General features: G+C 43.0%; 1 protein-coding gene across 6 annotated transcripts in view; it reads right to left on the bottom strand.

The window, feature by feature from the left end:
* Positions 1 to 17,043, bottom strand: part of st3gal3a (ST3 beta-galactoside alpha-2,3-sialyltransferase 3a) — a 788,939-nt gene that overhangs the window by 718,412 nt on the left and 53,484 nt on the right. For all 6 annotated transcript variants that reach the window (XR_010975488.1, XM_068036918.1, XM_068036928.1 and 3 more), the window contains one exon: positions 14,223 to 14,373. The gene's annotated coding sequence lies outside the window, so the exon portion shown is untranslated. The remainder of the gene's footprint in view (positions 1 to 14,222; positions 14,374 to 17,043) is intronic.

The following is a 17,043-nucleotide window of genomic DNA, read 5'->3' as shown; positions in this document are numbered from 1 at the left end:
CAAGTCACAACCTGCCAACGTGAGAATGACCCGTTTATTCCTACTCTCTGCTTTCTGCCTGTTAACCAATCCTTAATCCAAACCAGTATATTACCTCCTATCCCATGTGCTTTAGTTTTGCTCACCAACCTCCTGTCGGGGACCTTATCAAAAGTCTTCTGAAAATCCAAGCATACCACGTCCACCGACTCCCCTTTATCAATTCTGTTACTAACATCCTCAAAAAACTCCAACAGGTTTGTCAAACATGATTTCCCATTCATAAATCCATGTTGACTATGCCCAATCAGATCATTATTATCCAAGTGTCCATTTATCACATCCTTTAGAATGGATTCTAGCATTTTTCCAATGACTGATGCATGGCTAACAGGTCTGTAGTTCCCTGTTTTCTCTCTCCCTTCTTAAATAGTGGGGTGACATTTGCAACCTTCCAATGTGCAGGAACCACTCCAGAATCTATAGAATTTTGGAAGATGCTCACCAATGCATCCACTATCGCCATAACTAACTCTTGCAACACTCAGGGACGTAGAATATCAGATCCTGGGGACTTATCAACCTTCAGCCCCATTAATTTCACCAATACAACCTTCTTACTAATACTAATTTCCTTCAATTCCTCATTGCCCCCAATTCCTTGGATCTATAGTTCTGGGAGATTTCTTGTATCTTCCTCAGTGAAGACAGACACAAAGTACTCACTGAGCTTCTCTGCCATTTCTCTATTCCCAATTATAAATTCTCCTGACTCTGCCTGTAATGGACCCACATTCGTCTTAGCCAAACGTTTCCTTTTTACATACCTATAGAAATAGTAGTAAACGGAAAGTCCTCATCAGGGAACTCCTCTTTGCTGACGATGCTGCTTTAACATCTCACACTGAAGAGTGTCTGCAGAGTCTCATCGACAGGTTTGCGGCTGCCTGCAACGAATTTGGCCTAATCATCAGCCTCAAGAAAACGAACATCATGGGGCAGGACGTCAGAAATGCTCCATCTATCAATATCGGCGACCACGCTCTGGAAGTGGTTCAAGAGTTCACCTACCTAGGCTCAATTATCACCAGTAACCTGTCTCTCGATGCAGAAATCAACAAGCGCATGGGAAAGGCTTCCACTGCTATGTCCAGACTGGCCAAGAGAGTGTGAGAAAATGGCGCACTGACACAGAACACAAAAGTCCGAGTATATCAAGCCTGTGTCCTCAGTACCTTGCTCTATGGCAGCGAGGCCTGGACAACGTACGTCAGCCAAGAGTGACGTCTCAATTCATTCCATCTTCGCTGCCTCCGGAGAATCCTTGGCATCAGGTGGCAGGACCGTATCTCCAACACAGAAGTCCTCGAGGTGGCCAACATCCCCAGCTTATACACACTACTGAGTCAGCGACGTTTGAGATGGCTTGGCCATGTGAGCCGCATGGAAGATGGCAGGATCCCCAAAGACACATCGTACAGCGAGCTCGCCACTGGTATCAGACCCACCGGCCATCCATGTCTCCGCTTTAAAGGCATCTGCAAACGCGACACGAAGTCCTGTGACACTGATCACAAGTCGTGGGAGGCAGTTGCCAGCGATCGCCAGAGCTGGTGGGCAGCCATAAAGGCGGGGCTAAAGTGTGGCGAGTCAAAGAGACTTAGCAGTTGACAGGAAAAAAGACAGAAGCGCAAGGGGAGAGCCAACTGTGTAACAGCCCCGACAAACAATTTCTTCTGCAGCACCTGTGGAAGAGTCTGTCACTCTAGTATTGGCCTTTATAGCCACTCCAGGCACTGCTCCACAAACCACTGACCACCTCCAGGCGCTTACTCATTATCTCTCGAGACAAGGAGGCCAAAGAAGAAGAAGAAGATAGTCTGTTTTTATATTTTTTGTCACCTTACATTCATATTCTATTCTCCCCTTTTTTAAAATCAGTTTCTTTGTCCTCCTTTGCTGTATTCGAACATCCTCCCAATCCTCAGGTTTACTACTATTTCTGGCAACTTTAGAGGCCTTTTCGTTTAATCTTATACAATCCTTAACTTCCTTTGTTCTCCACGGTTGACTGCCTTTACTTTTGGGTTTTTGTGCCTTGAACGAATGTATAGTCACTGTAAACAATGTAATAATTTTTAAAAGACTATCCATTGCCTATGTACTGTCATATCTTTTAATGTATTTTCCCAATCCACCTCAACCAATTTGCCCCTCATACTTTCATAATTTCCTTTGTTCAAATGTAACACCCTAGCTTCAGATTGAACTACCTCACTTTCAAACAATATAAAATTCTATCATATTATGGTCACTCATCCCGAAAGGTTCTTTTACAACAAGTTTATTAATTAACCCTTTCTCATTACATAGCACTAGATCTAAAATAGCCTGTTCTCTGGTCGGTTACTCAACGAACTGCTCCAGAAAACCATCCCTAACACACTCCAGGAACTTGTCCTCCACAGCATTAGTGCTGTTAGGTTTACCCAGTCTATATGCAGATTGAACTCACCCATGATTACTGTAATACCCATGCTACACGCTTCTCTAATCTCCTGATTAATACCATTCCCACACTACTACTACTGTTTGGTGGCCTATAAACTCCTACCAATGTTTGCTGCCCCCTACTGTTTCTTAGCTCCACTCAAACAGAATCCACATTTTGTTCTTCCGATCTGATATCCTCCCTTACTAATGTACTGATCCCATCCCTTATCAGCGCAACACCACCTCCTTTTCCTTTTTGCCTGTCCTTCCTAAATGTCGAATATCCTTGAATATTCAGTTCCCAGTCTTGTTCACCCTGTAGCCACATTTCTGATGGCAATTAGATCATACCCATTTACCTCTATTTGGGCCTTTAAATCATCTACCTTGTTGAGAATGCTGCGTGCATTCAGGTAGAGTGCCTTTAACCTTGTCTTCTTGACATTCTGCATTCTAAGCGCTGCATGAAAAACTTTTTCCTCACGTCACTTTTGCTTCTCTTACCAACTACTTTAAATCTGTGACCACTCATTCTCTATCCTTTCATGAGTGGGAACAGTTTCTCTCTATCTACTCTGTCCAGACCTCTCATGATTTTGAATACCTCTATCAAATCACCTCTCAGCCTCCTCTTCTCCAAGGAAAACAGTCCTAACTTCGCCAATTAACTGTGCAAAACACCTTGTGGTGATTCAACAGTGGGAAAAAAAGCATTAAATATATGCAAATATCATTGTCAAGATGATTTGCTGGACTGACTGCACTGCAATTCACCACAGAGGGAACACGGTGGGTGCAAAGGAAACATCTGCAAGCAGGGACTAAGAAATCCCATAGCTGTATTTCTTCAGAGGTTTTGACAGTCACTGTGTCTCGCATGAGCTGAATTATCTAAGGAACCTTATGGTAAAGGTTGTACAGTCTCAGAGAAAAGTTGCAATAACCATAAAGAAAGATTTCCCTGACCTTCGTGATGCACTTTGGCCTTCTTCAGACAGATCATTAGAAACCAGGAACTGATAATAGTCATTAGTGATCTAAATTCAGGTCAACCATATATCATTCTTCAGAGAGACCTTGGCACACATTTTCAGCCACCCAACTTGGAATCAGCAAGTACTCCCCACTCCACCCCACTCCTTCCAAGCAACCGTACAAACTACTCCAATTCCAGATACTCCACTCTTATGGAATGCCACTGATCCTTCTGCCATCCCTAATCTCCATGTGGTAGAACAAAGTCACTTAGGAGGGTCAGTGCGTGAATGGTATTAAGATTGATAGTAGTGTCAGGACTAGAGTACAAAGGCAAGGGGATCATGTTGAAGTTCTACACGATATTAGTTCACCATGGAGTAGTATGTGCAGCATGGAGTGGAAGATTATAGGAAGGATAAAAAAAGCACTAAAAAAAGCAGTGTAGATTCATTAAGATATTCTCAGGAAAGCGATGTTATAGTTATAAAGAGGCACTTAAACAGTTAGGTCTTTTTTCACCACTGATGTGAACATTAAGGAGGCTCATGGAGAAAAAAAAACACAGCAGACTTGATGGGCCAAGTGGCCTGTTTCCGTGCTGTAACATTTTATAATTCTATGACGGAGCTGGTGGTGCATCAGCATGCTGACTGGTAGAGGGTGTGCCAATCTCACTCTAAGGGAAAGGCAGCCTCATGCATGCTTTGAATGGACTCCATACTGAAGTACACAGAGCCTACTACCAACACACTGTACAAATTGCAAACTTTTTTTATTCTCTGCGTACAATGGATACGGTTGGAACAAAGGAAGTACTGGTCCGCTTTTGGTAGCTGTCTCATACCATTCTAACTAGGGCGTTACTTTGAGTAAACATAAATGCTGACAAACAACAGCTTAGAAAAGAGTTAAGTCCAAAATGTACTGTCAGCTCAAGGTAGCAGTAACACATTTCAGAATGATTTGTCCTTGGGCTTTTTGAGTAAATACTCAAAAGTGTTAAATATCAGCAGATGTGCTGCAGTAACACACACACTTTTAGACTACTCCGAGATTTGGAATGGACCAGCTGCCAACTGTTGTACTAATCCTCTTAACAAAAGCATCTTCATATGGATCCAATTGCTTTAGAATTAAATAAATGCATCCATAACAGTAATCTTTTAAAAAGATTGAAAGGTTTTGCAGATAATCTGATTATTCAGATAACAGAAAGAAACGGAGCTGAGCAACAGCGGAGTGGGATATAAATCATGGTGGTAGAGCAGGTCCAAGACCAGAAGGCATGGAAGCTAAATGACAGCATGAGTGGGATATAAAGCATGGCAACAGAGCAGACCACAGACCAGAAGGAATGGAAGCTGAGCTAGATCAATTTAAAACAGGCAGAAATTGAAAGAGTAGCATCAGTGCAGAGAGGAAGGAGCAGCAGACGCCAAGGAAACTAAGATTGTGATTGAGGGTAAGTATCAAGGTAAGGATCGAAGATTAGGAACTAGAATAATTAAATCAGGTTTAAAAAGTGAGGTTTTAAGTCTTAAGTTTAGTTAATAGTCTAATAGAGGCATAGTAGGACATCTCAGTTCCATCAAATGCACATCCTGCTCCATGTGGGAATTCCAGGACACTTCTCAATCCCACAAACAACAATATGATAATAACCAGATAATCCATTTTTGTGATGTTGAGTGTGGGATAAATATTGGCCAGGATACCAGGGATAACTCCCTTATTCTTTTTCAGAGTAGTGCCATGGGAACTTCTAATTCCACAGGACAGACAGCACCTCAGTTTAACGTCTCATCCAAAAGATGGCACCTCCAACACTGCAGCATTCCCTCAGTACTGCACGGGAGTGTCAACCTAGATTTTTGTGCTGTTATGAGATTGCTTCTATTTCTTTTGTAAAGTATGTGTTAAGGACTTATATTTGAATTAGGGACACTGATTCATCTGAAATCTCGAAGAGATGGCTGAACTTTGTGGGTTTTTAAAAAAATAAGTTACTAGAAGGTTTGGACTGAGGTTGAACTGCAGTTCTGGAAGGCACCTGTTTTCAAATAACCCAGCAGGGGCTGTTCATGCTTTGGAGAGATGTTTACAAAGAAGTGACAGCCAAGATTTATGGTTGTCAGGAGGCTTGTTTCTGGAAAAAGTTTTAGTTTCAATTTGAACTGTTAAAAAGCCAGTTTTGCTTATTGACCTGCCAGAAGACCGCTCAGCTCTTTCTCTTGAAAGGAAATCCTGCAACTTGGAAGAAATCTTGCATTGAATGTGTCGGAACAAACAATCGTGTTGCTGCATTCCTGCCGTAAGACTTAATGTGGAGCCTTCTGTAGCTGCAACTCTTGGAAAGCCTACCTAAACTGATCTTCAACGTCGCCTGGAAGGAACTGTTTTAGGAAGATCCTAGTGACAGCTGCCTATTCGCATTTGGGATGCCTAACCAACACAAAGGACGTCTTTGCATACCTTCTTTTCAGCCTAAGTGCTTTTTTTTTTTGTTTCTTCTATTTCTTTGTAACAGCTGTAAACAAAAATCCCTTATTATTTTTTCCCGGTTAACTGGTTGTGTATGTATGTGTGTGAGGACTAGGATAAATAAAAGGCTTTAATATTTCAATTTGTGTGGATGTTTTACTTCATTATTGGTTAGGACTTGTTTTATAATAAACTGATCAGTTTGTTATTTATTAAAGAAACCTGGTTGATGTGCTTTACTCTGGGGAAAAATAGAATATATGATTGGCTGTTACGGTAAGTGGGAAACTTAAATATATGTTGTGACCTGTGGAGAAGTGGGACTGAATTAACAGCGCACTCCTCCCGCCTCGGTCGTAGCAGTGCTGAAGTCCTGGAGTGGGAGTTACCAACTGGGCCACAGTTGACAGAATGCCCAGATATGTCCCGTCCATAAAAAGCAGGACAAATCCAATCCAGCCAATTACCGTCCCATCGGCCTACTCTCAAATCATCAGACAAGTGACGGACGACATTGTCGATAGTGCTATCAAATAGCACTGACTCACCAATAGCTTGCTCACTGATGCTCAGTTTGGGTTCCACCAGGACCACTTTGCTCCAGACCTCATTAAAGGCTTTTTCCAAACATAGACAAAAGAACTGAATGCTAGAGGTGAGGTGAGAGTGACAACCCTTGACATCACAGCAGCATTTGACCAAGTGTGGCACCAAGGAGCCCGAGTAAAATTGAAGTCAATTGGAATCAGGGAAAAACTGTCCATTGCCTGGAGTCGTACCCAGCACAAAGGAAGATGGTAATGGTTATTGGAGGCTAATCATCTCAACCCCATGATATGGCTGCAGGAGTTCCTCAGGGCTCTGTCCTGGGCCCAACCATCTGCGGCTACTTCATTAATGACCTTCCCTTCATCATAAGGTTAGAAGTCAGTGTTAACTATATATTAATTGAGTGTATAATTGTATTCAGATGGTGGGAATAATTAACTGGAAATTCCCATGTGCTCCTATATAAGAAGAGCAGACTGAAACTGTGGTTGTTTAGTTTGGAAGTGCTTGTTTGTAATGTGCATCTCTGTAAATAAAAGCTTATAACTGTGTAAAGACTAAGATCCCATTCTATCCTTCACCACCTGGCTTTCTGAACAAGAACAGTGGGGACGTTCATCGACGATTGCACAGTATTCAGTACCATTTGCAACTTCTCAGATAATGAAGTAGTCTGTGCCCACATGCAGAACCTGGACAACATTCAGACTTGGGATGGTATAAGGCAAGTAACATTTGTGCCACACAAGTGTCAGGCAATGATCATCTCCAACAAAAGAGAATCTAACCAACTCCCTTGACATTCAGGGGCATTACCATCAATGAATTTCTCACCGTCAACATCTTGGAGGTCACCAGTAACCAAACATTTAAATGGACCAGCCACATAAATAAGGTGGCTACAAGAGCAGGTCAGAGGTTGGGTATTCTGTGGTGAGTGGTTCCCCATAGCCTACAAAACACAAGTCATGAGTGCATTGGAATATTCTCCACTTGCCTTGATGAGTGTAGCTCCAACAACACTCGAGAAATTCAACAACATCCAAGACAAAGCAGCCTACTTGATGGCACGCCATCCACCACCTTAAACATTCACTTCCTCCACCAGCGGCACACCGTGGCTACAGTGCATAATCTACAAGATGCAATACAGCAACTCACCAAGGCACATCCCAAACCTGCAATGTCTACTCCCTATAAAGAGTTAGGTCACAAATCAGCCATTATCCCACTGAATAGCAGAACAGCTTCGAGGGACTAAAAGGCCTTTGTCCTGTTCCTATGCATAGAAGGACAATGACAGCAGGTGCATGGGAATTCTTCTCCAAGTGATACACTATCCTAACTTGAAAGCATATCATTGTTACTTCATTGTCACAGGTTGAAAATCCTGGAACTTCCTACCTAACAGCATTGTGGCAGTACCTTCATAACATGGACAGCAGTGATTCATGAGGGTGGCTCATCACCAGTTTCTCAAGCACAATTAGGTTTGGGCAAATCTCACACCCATGAATTAATAAAAAAAATTTAGGGTCTCCTGTACGAAGTTAAAAACAAATTTGAAAAGGGGAGCACAATAATGAATAGCTCTTCAAGTTATTCTTCTATTGTGTAACTTTTCTAGTGACAGGATCTTCTGGATGTTTCAGAATCACTGGAATGCAAAAATTACATGATCTTTAGACTTGTGGTAATTGATGTTTTTCAGCCAAATGGTTTTTTGAATCAGTTTGCAATTAACCGGAAGCCAGCTTTTTGGACTCTAGATCCAGCTCCAAAACAGGTATTGGTATTCACATGACATGAAAAAAGGATGTACATTTTTAGCTTTAAGAATAAGAGATTAGAATAAAGAGATTAGAATAAAGAAAAATAAAGTACATTTAAAGTAATAAAAATAAGGGAGAGTGAATGGGAGGAACAGTAAATGGCACATAACGAAAAGATGCCAAACAAGGAAGTAAAGTTTAAATTTTATTTAAACTGTTAACTATCTACTTTAGCTGTATATGATTAATATTACAACTATTCCAAACATTTTTATCTTTAACGTTGTATTAATTTTTTTTCAACACCACCGTCGCAAAGAAAAACGTTCAAAAAAGATGAGCAGGGCACTTAGAATTTACAAGGAACTCTGCTGACACCTTAGGGACTTAAAACTAGTTGTGATTGTGTCAAATTCAGAGTTTCATTCCTCCCCTTCAAAGTGCCCTGGTTTCTGCTGCTATTATTCTCAAGTCAAAATGCACACAACTGTCACCTATTCAGCCATGATAGACACATCACCAGATTGCATGACATCCACTGACTAACTTCCCTCTTTCTTGCAGGACAAGATGGTGCACAACTTGAGGCAGCAGAAACTAACTGGAAGGGGTCAGGCATGGCTGCCTGGAGGAAACAGTGCTGGACATTACTGGGATGCCAATTGCTGAGTCTGGACAGTTGCAAGGCTGAAATCAAAGATAATGGCATCCTCATACTTAATCCTCCTTCTCACATCCCACCTTCCCCTCATCCCACATACTCTTATGATTTACAAGCTGCAGATGGTGTAGCCATGCACCTCCCGCTTCTCCCCATCACCACCTTGTGCCTTTATCCTTTCAAATACCCAAGAAGTACAACCTAGCCAGGCAGTGCAGTAAGAAGACAGTGTTCATGAAGACACAACATTACTCGATTTCACACTTGCAGCCACCAGCTCTCTACATGTAATTTAGAGGATAGCATAAAGGCGGGACCTGTAAGTGATGAGATAACGAGCATATGTGGCTTGCAACCAGGGCAGGGGGCAAAGATAGTGCAGGTGCCAGCTTGCCAGAGGGAAAGGTAGCACACATGTTCTGCTGCAAAGGACTCAGATGAACACTTTGATGGGGAAGCCTACAGAAGAATGCTGATGGGTATGCACAAAAAATGCTTGATGCATCGGGAAGCCTGCCAGATAGCCTGCATGCAATGTCAAGGAGCACTGAGGAATTCAGCAGCAACTTGGCACAGGGCCTGAGGCCCATCCTTTCCAGCGTTGAAGTGGTGGCCAACATCGTTCACTCACTTGCAGACCCAACCATGATGCAGTGCCAGATGGCCAAAGTTACAGTTTCTATTGCAGCACAAACAGCAGCCATCCAACATTGGAGTGTTTCAGTGGAAGCTCAGACAGCTTTCATGCAAGTTTAGACTGTTGCCATCGTAGCTGTGGATTACACTGTACAAAGGGGCTTGCAGGGTGTCACAGCAATCTAGCAATCTAAACCTTCAACAGATTACGATGATTGCTGAGGAGGAGAGATAGTGGCTTCATATTTGTCCTCCCACTTCTGCCACTCCATCAATGCCCTTGTTCTTGCCTGTCATCCAGCCAGCCCAGACTGCTGCCGTCCATGCAAGATGGCGAAGTCACCGGCAGGGCCTTCTAGGCACAGAACTGCTTGAGGTCATCTCCAAGGCCATGCACAGTCTCCTCCACTGAAAGTCAGCAGCCTTCCACCAACCATGCTGGGGTAACATTGCTTAGGAACACTAAGACAGGCAAAGGCACAGAAAGACAGGCACTAAGGGAATGCACAAGGGTGATCAGTAGACTTCTGTACACAATATGTCATGATTTAATTTATAAATTTGGCTTGGGATATTTATTTTGTGATGGCTTGTATTTTTGCATTGTGGGCAAGTGGTCATTGTGATGGTCAGTGACAGAGGGAAGGTAAGGTGTGGGATTGTTGAAACAGTATAGGGAATTGGAGTTGCAGTTACTGATATCACACTTGGATTCAGGCAGAATGAAGCTATTCAGTTGCCTCATCCTTTCCTCTTCCTCCTCCTCCTCTGGATGTTCACGCATGCTCCCGTTTCTCAACTGTTCACCTTACAGCTGGTCATAAAGGCGAGGTTGTGCAGTGTGCAGGAGACCATCTGCTCTGCTAATACTGCAGGGCTCCTCCAGAGTGGTCCAGGCACCAGACCAATGGGCTGGATATTATGCAGCCAGCAGGGGTCCCGACTCCGGGCCAAAAAGGCAAGGGGAACCTGTTTGTTAGTCTCCCAGCTGCATTTCAGGGCACTCCCTTTTAAGATGGGGAGCCCGTCACCAAAAGCTGCCGGCCAATCAGAGGGCCGACATCTCAGCGGTCCCAGCAGCACTACCGGAAGCGATGGCCACTGCCAGAACTGCAGCAGTCACAGACCAAGAGCCGTGGACTGCAGGTAAGTGGGGGTAGGCTGATCAGGCCAGTCAGGCAGGCCCCAGCAAGGGCTGGGGGGGCCAGGGGTTGGGCTGTTGAGGGCAGGGCAGGTGGTGGCACGGGGCAGCCTTTGCCACCGGGGGCCCTCAATGGACCATAGTTTGCCCCCTACCATCCACAAGGAGGCTGCCCGGTTTTACTGGTAAAATGGCAGCAGCGGGAAGAAGCCCTTGAGTGGTTATTAATTGAACACTTAAGAGCCTCAATAGGCCTCTGGGCGGGAAGGCTGCCCTTGACCTTCCCCGCCCTGGACTAAATTCAATGGTGTCGGGAAGGCGACAGGCACTCCACCCTCTCCCTTCTCTCGCAGTTTTATGGGCCCCCTCCCCACCAACCCTGCCATTCCCTAGAGGGTTCATAAAATTCAGCCCATTGTTTCAGCATGCCAATGTTCTGATCTATCACATTTCATGTGGCAGCATGGCTTTCAGTGCATTCTGTACACGTCTGTGTGTTGCACACTGCAGTAATTAGCCATGTTGCCAGTGGATAGCACTTGGCGCGCAGTAACAATGCTTGGTTTGCCATGGTGGGTCAAATGCAACTGGCACAGCAGACAGCCACAGATTGAAAGCATCATGCCAGGATAGGGGGCATTAACCTACATGATTTGCTGCCTACAGTCACACATTGGCTGGACGTTGAGGAATGGAATTCCTTTCAGTTGTGGTACATCGCAGAGTTGACATGCAGTCAATGATACCCTACACCATGGGAAAATCTACAATCCTCGTGAAGCCCCGTGCTCGATCTGCCGGCTTGTCTCTGCCAAGATAGAGTGAAATGTAGTTTGGTTTCAGTGAATAGAGAGCCTCAGTAACCTCCCTTTTGCAACAGCAGATAGCAAACTGCAAGAATTTGCAAATATCAACAGGTCCAGCCTGGAAGCAGCCAGATGCAATAAACGGTCATCACTATGGTCATCTTCACAGCCACTGGCAAGGCAATCCTTGCTCTGCTCTGAGATTGCAGTTGTGGCTGCATCAGGTGGCAGATTTCAGTGAGGACATACTTACTAAAGCGCAGATGTCTCACACATTATTCCCCGCTAAGATTCACGTAGGAGAATGGCTCTCAGCAAGAGACCAAATCCGCTAAGATGTTTAGGGAGCCATTCGCCTGTGTGAATCTTAGCGGGGAATAATGTGGGAGACATCTGCGCTTTAGTAAGGAACACCCTTGGCGGATTTGGCCTCTTGCTGAGAGCCATTCTCCTCTTCCTACTGTTCCAGGAGCTTGTCCTGCTCTGTGTGGCCTCTGTTCCTTCTCCAAGCCATGCTGTATTCCAAGGGGAATGCCTACTAGTACACAAATGTCTGGGAGCAACTGGTTTCTGCAGAAGCCTTAAAGTCAGAGCAAAGTCCTTCAGCTTCTGCCACACCACACTCTGTAGACTTCTGCATCTTGAAACAACTATAGAAAGCAACAAAGACTTGTGGAATCATAGCAAGATAGGAAATCAACCAGCAACTAACCTGGAAGTAGTTGATGGTCCCTTTAAATAGCACTATTGGAGTGGGTCCTTCTTGCTGCTAACACATGCTGAATTTTGCGACGTTATTAAAGAACATTAGCTGGAGTGTTGCACTCTAAAATGGCACTGCTGGCATCAGATCAGCATTGCACATCTGCCTGCTCTGCATACTTCCAGCAGTCGTTCACTGTCTACATCAATGTAGCATCTGGCGCAATTCGCCCCAAAAGTGTGTGCTATGACGCTTTTGGAGCAAAAACTGGCAGTAACAAACCCAGTTTCTTGCCCTTTATGTTCAGTATGCGTTAAATGGGGCATACTCCACTCAATATCCCAGCAAACCAATATAATGGTTCTTCTGAACAATTTGTGAATCAGTAATCACCAACTGCCACATCATGTGACAGTAATAAGTTCAACTCGAAGCTGGAATCTTGGTGCAGCCAATGAAGGTGTCCAGGTGTATGATGGCCCAATTGGAAGCCAAAAAGCATCCAGTGTGCTGCTCTCTTGATGTTTCAGTGGATCAATAATTCACATATGGTATGAAATTCCTCCAGTAAAAAACCAAATCTGGTACTCTTGCAATTCTTTCACTAAAAATATCGACAGAAATTTCAGTCCCATGGAGATTTCAAATAATGAGTTGTTAGGAAGGTTCCAGATTCAATGCCTAGTCAGTGCTGTGTTAGCTAATTCCAGCTACAGCACTGATGCAAATGCCACAACTAGCCTCCCTGTCCTTTGCCTAGGAAGGAATTAAAATTTCCAAGGACTCCCATCCCCTGGCTGTTTTATGGAACCGATGCTGGAAAATGTGCATGAGGCCATGGTTATTATGAAGCTTCTCATGATCAAATAGTTTGCCAAAATAGTGCCAATTCCCACATGAATAAAGTTTACTTGGCAGGGTCTCAGACAAGCTGGCTGTTGACAAACATAGAACATACTCCAGCAAGAGTCAGACATTCAGGAAAGGTGGGAGGAAAAGAGGGAAGAAAATCAGTCAAACAAGGTCAACCCCATATTTAATGGCCTGTGCTAGACTTATTCACTTGTCATTGCACACTATTGGAACTATAATTTCAGATTTAAATAGCACAGATAAATTCATAAAATACTGGAATGTTGGCAATCTGAATGAAAACCAAAAACTGCTGTTGATGTGCAGCAGATCAATCAGAATCATAGCAGCTAAAAGCAGAAGAGTCACCACGAACCGATTTTGAACAGTCCCACCCAAAATGCTGACCTGTCTTTTTCTTTCAGATGCTGACTGATATCCTGCACATTTTATGCTTTATTTCAGATGAAAATGCCAGGATCTCACTTATAGGTATATTTCAAACTGTTGAATATCCCAATGGAGGCCCAGACTAATTTCTATGAAAGTCTTGCAATCACTCATATTCACTCCATCGTTGCTGGAAGAGAGTACACATGCATTGAAACACTTTACTGAACTTCCCATCTAACATTATACGATTACATCAAACAAAATCCCTTGCAATTCTAGGGCACATCACCATTGTGCAGCTACAGGAGTTGACACTAAATCAGCTGTAAACTACAAGAGCAGATTGAATTCTTCCTTGACACAAAATGTGCATGTCCAAGGATTGATATTCATACATCAAATGAATTACACCACAAAAGTGAAATTTCACATTAAAGCTACTGTATACAGCAAAGGAGCAAATTACTTCTTGTACTATAGATGGATGTTCAAAGATTAACAATTACAATATATAACTCCAGACCAGAATTCATTGCTCCCTTTAACTCCGTGTACTGCAAACCTACTATAATTGTCTTTGTTTAATATGACCAGCATTTGCTGGTGCCGTTAAACTAAACACTCGTGCACTTATAACTGCTTAAGAGTCTGAAGGCTCAAAGTGGAAACGGAATGGAACTGTTTCATTTTGATTTGACAAATGGTTTTCTTTATTTATCCTTAACTAGTTTTAAAACCTGCAAATAAAATCAATTAAATCACTTTATATTCTACTCACTTGTTCCTCAGTGCCGATGTTTCACGTTAACATTCCTATAAACTTTCCGCCTTTCTTGGAAGTTCAATCTTGAAAAGCGATCTGCAGCCTTTTGAGATGACGTTATCCTCTGACCACAGCGGCAGTCAGTTGTTGCAAAGCTGGATAGAACCTGAACAGAATGTAAACGCAGTATCAGTATCACTGAGAACGCTAGCGCTCTGCTAATGAACGATCCGCAGTCACCACTCGTACACAGCAGAACAGGCTCATGTAGACATGTGACAACCATATGATAATCATACACTAATCCAAAATTCTTCAACTTTAAAGTCTCCCAACTATCCCCAAAGAGTAGTGCCAGATGGAATGGAGGAGGGGTGAAAATGAGACATAAAGGCAAAGTGTATTGAGTGCTGCAGAGCTGACACTACTGTTAGTAATAGTTATTTATTCCAAAGCGATTTAAACATTTGAAGATCCTACTATAATGCACAACGGTGGTTGCTGTGTACAGATCATTTTGATTTCATCGGTTAATGATGATTATATAACCCTCATAGAAAATGCAGGGGTGAAATTAAAAAGGAAATTAGGAAAGCTCAGGGCATGAAAAATATTGGCAAGTAAAATCAAGGAAAACCAAAGGTATTTTATAATACATAAAAAGCAAAAGGATAAGGAAAGTAGAGCCGATTAGAGACCAAAAGGTAACTTGTGTGTGGAGGCGGAAGACATGGCATGCTTCTTAATGAATACTTTGTGTGTCTCCACAAAAGAGGACACAATACAGACGTTGTAGTTACGAAGGAAGCGTATTAAATATTGGATGGGATAAACATAGCAAGAGAGGAAATATTAAGGGATTTAGCATCTTAGAAAGTTGATATTTTGCCAATGAAATATATCCCAGGTTGCTAAGAGCAGTAAGGAAGGAAATAGGTAAGTTTCTGGCCATCATTTTCCAATCCTCTCTGCCAACAGGACTGAAGGACTGCTAAAGTTTTATCATTGTTTAAAAAGGCAGGAAGGGATAGACTGAGTAATTATAGTCCAATTGGTTATCAGAAAATTACTGGAAAAAAATGTGAGGGACAGTATAAATCGTCATATAGAAAGGCATGAATTAATCATGGACAGTGAGCATCGATTTGTTAAGCGAAGGTTGTGTCTGATTAACCTGATTGTATTTTTTGAGGAGGTAGCTTGTTTGATGTAGTCTATGTGAAGTTTAGCAAGGCTTTTGGCAAAGTCCCAAATGGCAGACTGGTCAGAAAAGAAATAGCCCATGGGATCCAAGTGCAAGTGGCAAGGTGGATCCAAAATTGGTTCAGTTGTAGGAAACAAAGGGTAATGGGCAACAGGTGTTTTTGTGACTGGAAGGCTGTTTCCAGTGGGGTTCTGCAGGGCTCAATACTAATTCCCTTGCTTTACGTGGTATATATCAATGATTTAAACTCAAAGATAAGAAGCATGATTAAGAAGTTTGCAGATGATACAAAAATTGATCGTGTGGCTGAAAGTGAGGAAGAAAGCTGTAGACAGCAGGAAGATAGCAATGGAGTGATCAGATGGGCAAAAAAAGTGGAAGATGGAATTCAATCTGGAGAATCATGAGGTAATGCATTTAGGGAGGGCAAACAAGACAAGGGAACACACAATAAATGGTAGGATAGTGAGAAGTGTAGAGGAAGAGAGGGACCTTGGAGTACATGTCCACAGATCCATGAAGATAGCAGGACAGGTCGATAGGGTGTTAAGGCGGCATTTGGGATACTTGTCTATATTAGCCAAGGCATAGAATATAACAGCAGGGAGATTATGTAAAATTGTACAAAACACTATTCACGTTACAGCTGGAGTACTGTGTAGAGTTTTAATCACTGCATTACAGGAAGGATGTGTTTACATTAGAGAGGGTACAGAGGAGATTTACAAGGATGTTACCAGGAATGGAGAATTTTGGTTGTAAGGAAAGATTGGATAGGCTGGGGTTTTTTCTTAAGAACAGAGGAGGCTGAGGGGAGATTTAATTGAGGTTTACAAAATTATGAGGGGCCTAGATAGAGTGGATAGAAAGGACCTATTTCCCTTAGTAAAGAAGTCAACAAGCAGGGGGCATAGATTTAAAGTAACTGGCAGAAGGATTAGAGCGGAGTTGAGGCAAACCTTTTTCATCCAGAGAATGGTGGGGCTCTGGAACTCACTGCCAGACAGGGTGGTAGAGGTAGGAACCCTCAGCACATTTAAAATGTACTTGGATATGCACTTGAAGTGCTGTAACCTACATGGCTACATACCAAAAGCTGGAAAGTGGGATGAGATTTGATCGCTCTTTGGTTGGGATAGACACGAAGGCCAGTTGGCCTCCTTCTGTGCCATAAATTTTCTATGTTTCTGTAATTTTTTCGCAGGGTAAACCTCAATAAGCTACTGAAAACCAACTTCTGGTGTGGTTATTTTGGACCAAGTGACACCTCCAACCGAGGGGTCGGAATTAGGACCCTGCTTTTCTTGATCTATATGAATGACCTAGACTTGGATGTACTGGGCACAATTTCAGAATTTGCAGATGGCACAAAACTTAGAAGTATTGTGAAGTGTGAGGAGGATAGTGATAAACTTCAAAAGTGGTTAGGACCTGGAATGCCCTACCTGAGAGTGTCATGGAGGGAGATTCAATTGTGGCTTTCAAAAGGGAGTTGGATAATTATCTGAAGAGAAAAAAATTTGCAGGGCTCCAGGGAAATGGTGAGGGAGTGGGACTAGGTGAGTTGCTCTTGGAAAATCAGGCACAGATAAGGCGGACCGAACGGCCGTCTCCTGTGCTGTAACTAATCTA

Source organism: Heterodontus francisci, chromosome 8 (assembly GCF_036365525.1).
Source record: "Heterodontus francisci isolate sHetFra1 chromosome 8, sHetFra1.hap1, whole genome shotgun sequence".
NCBI classification, from domain to species: domain Eukaryota; kingdom Metazoa; phylum Chordata; class Chondrichthyes; order Heterodontiformes; family Heterodontidae; genus Heterodontus; species Heterodontus francisci.
Note: the sequence above shows the minus strand (reverse complement) of the source record. Positions and strands in the feature narration are given on the sequence as shown.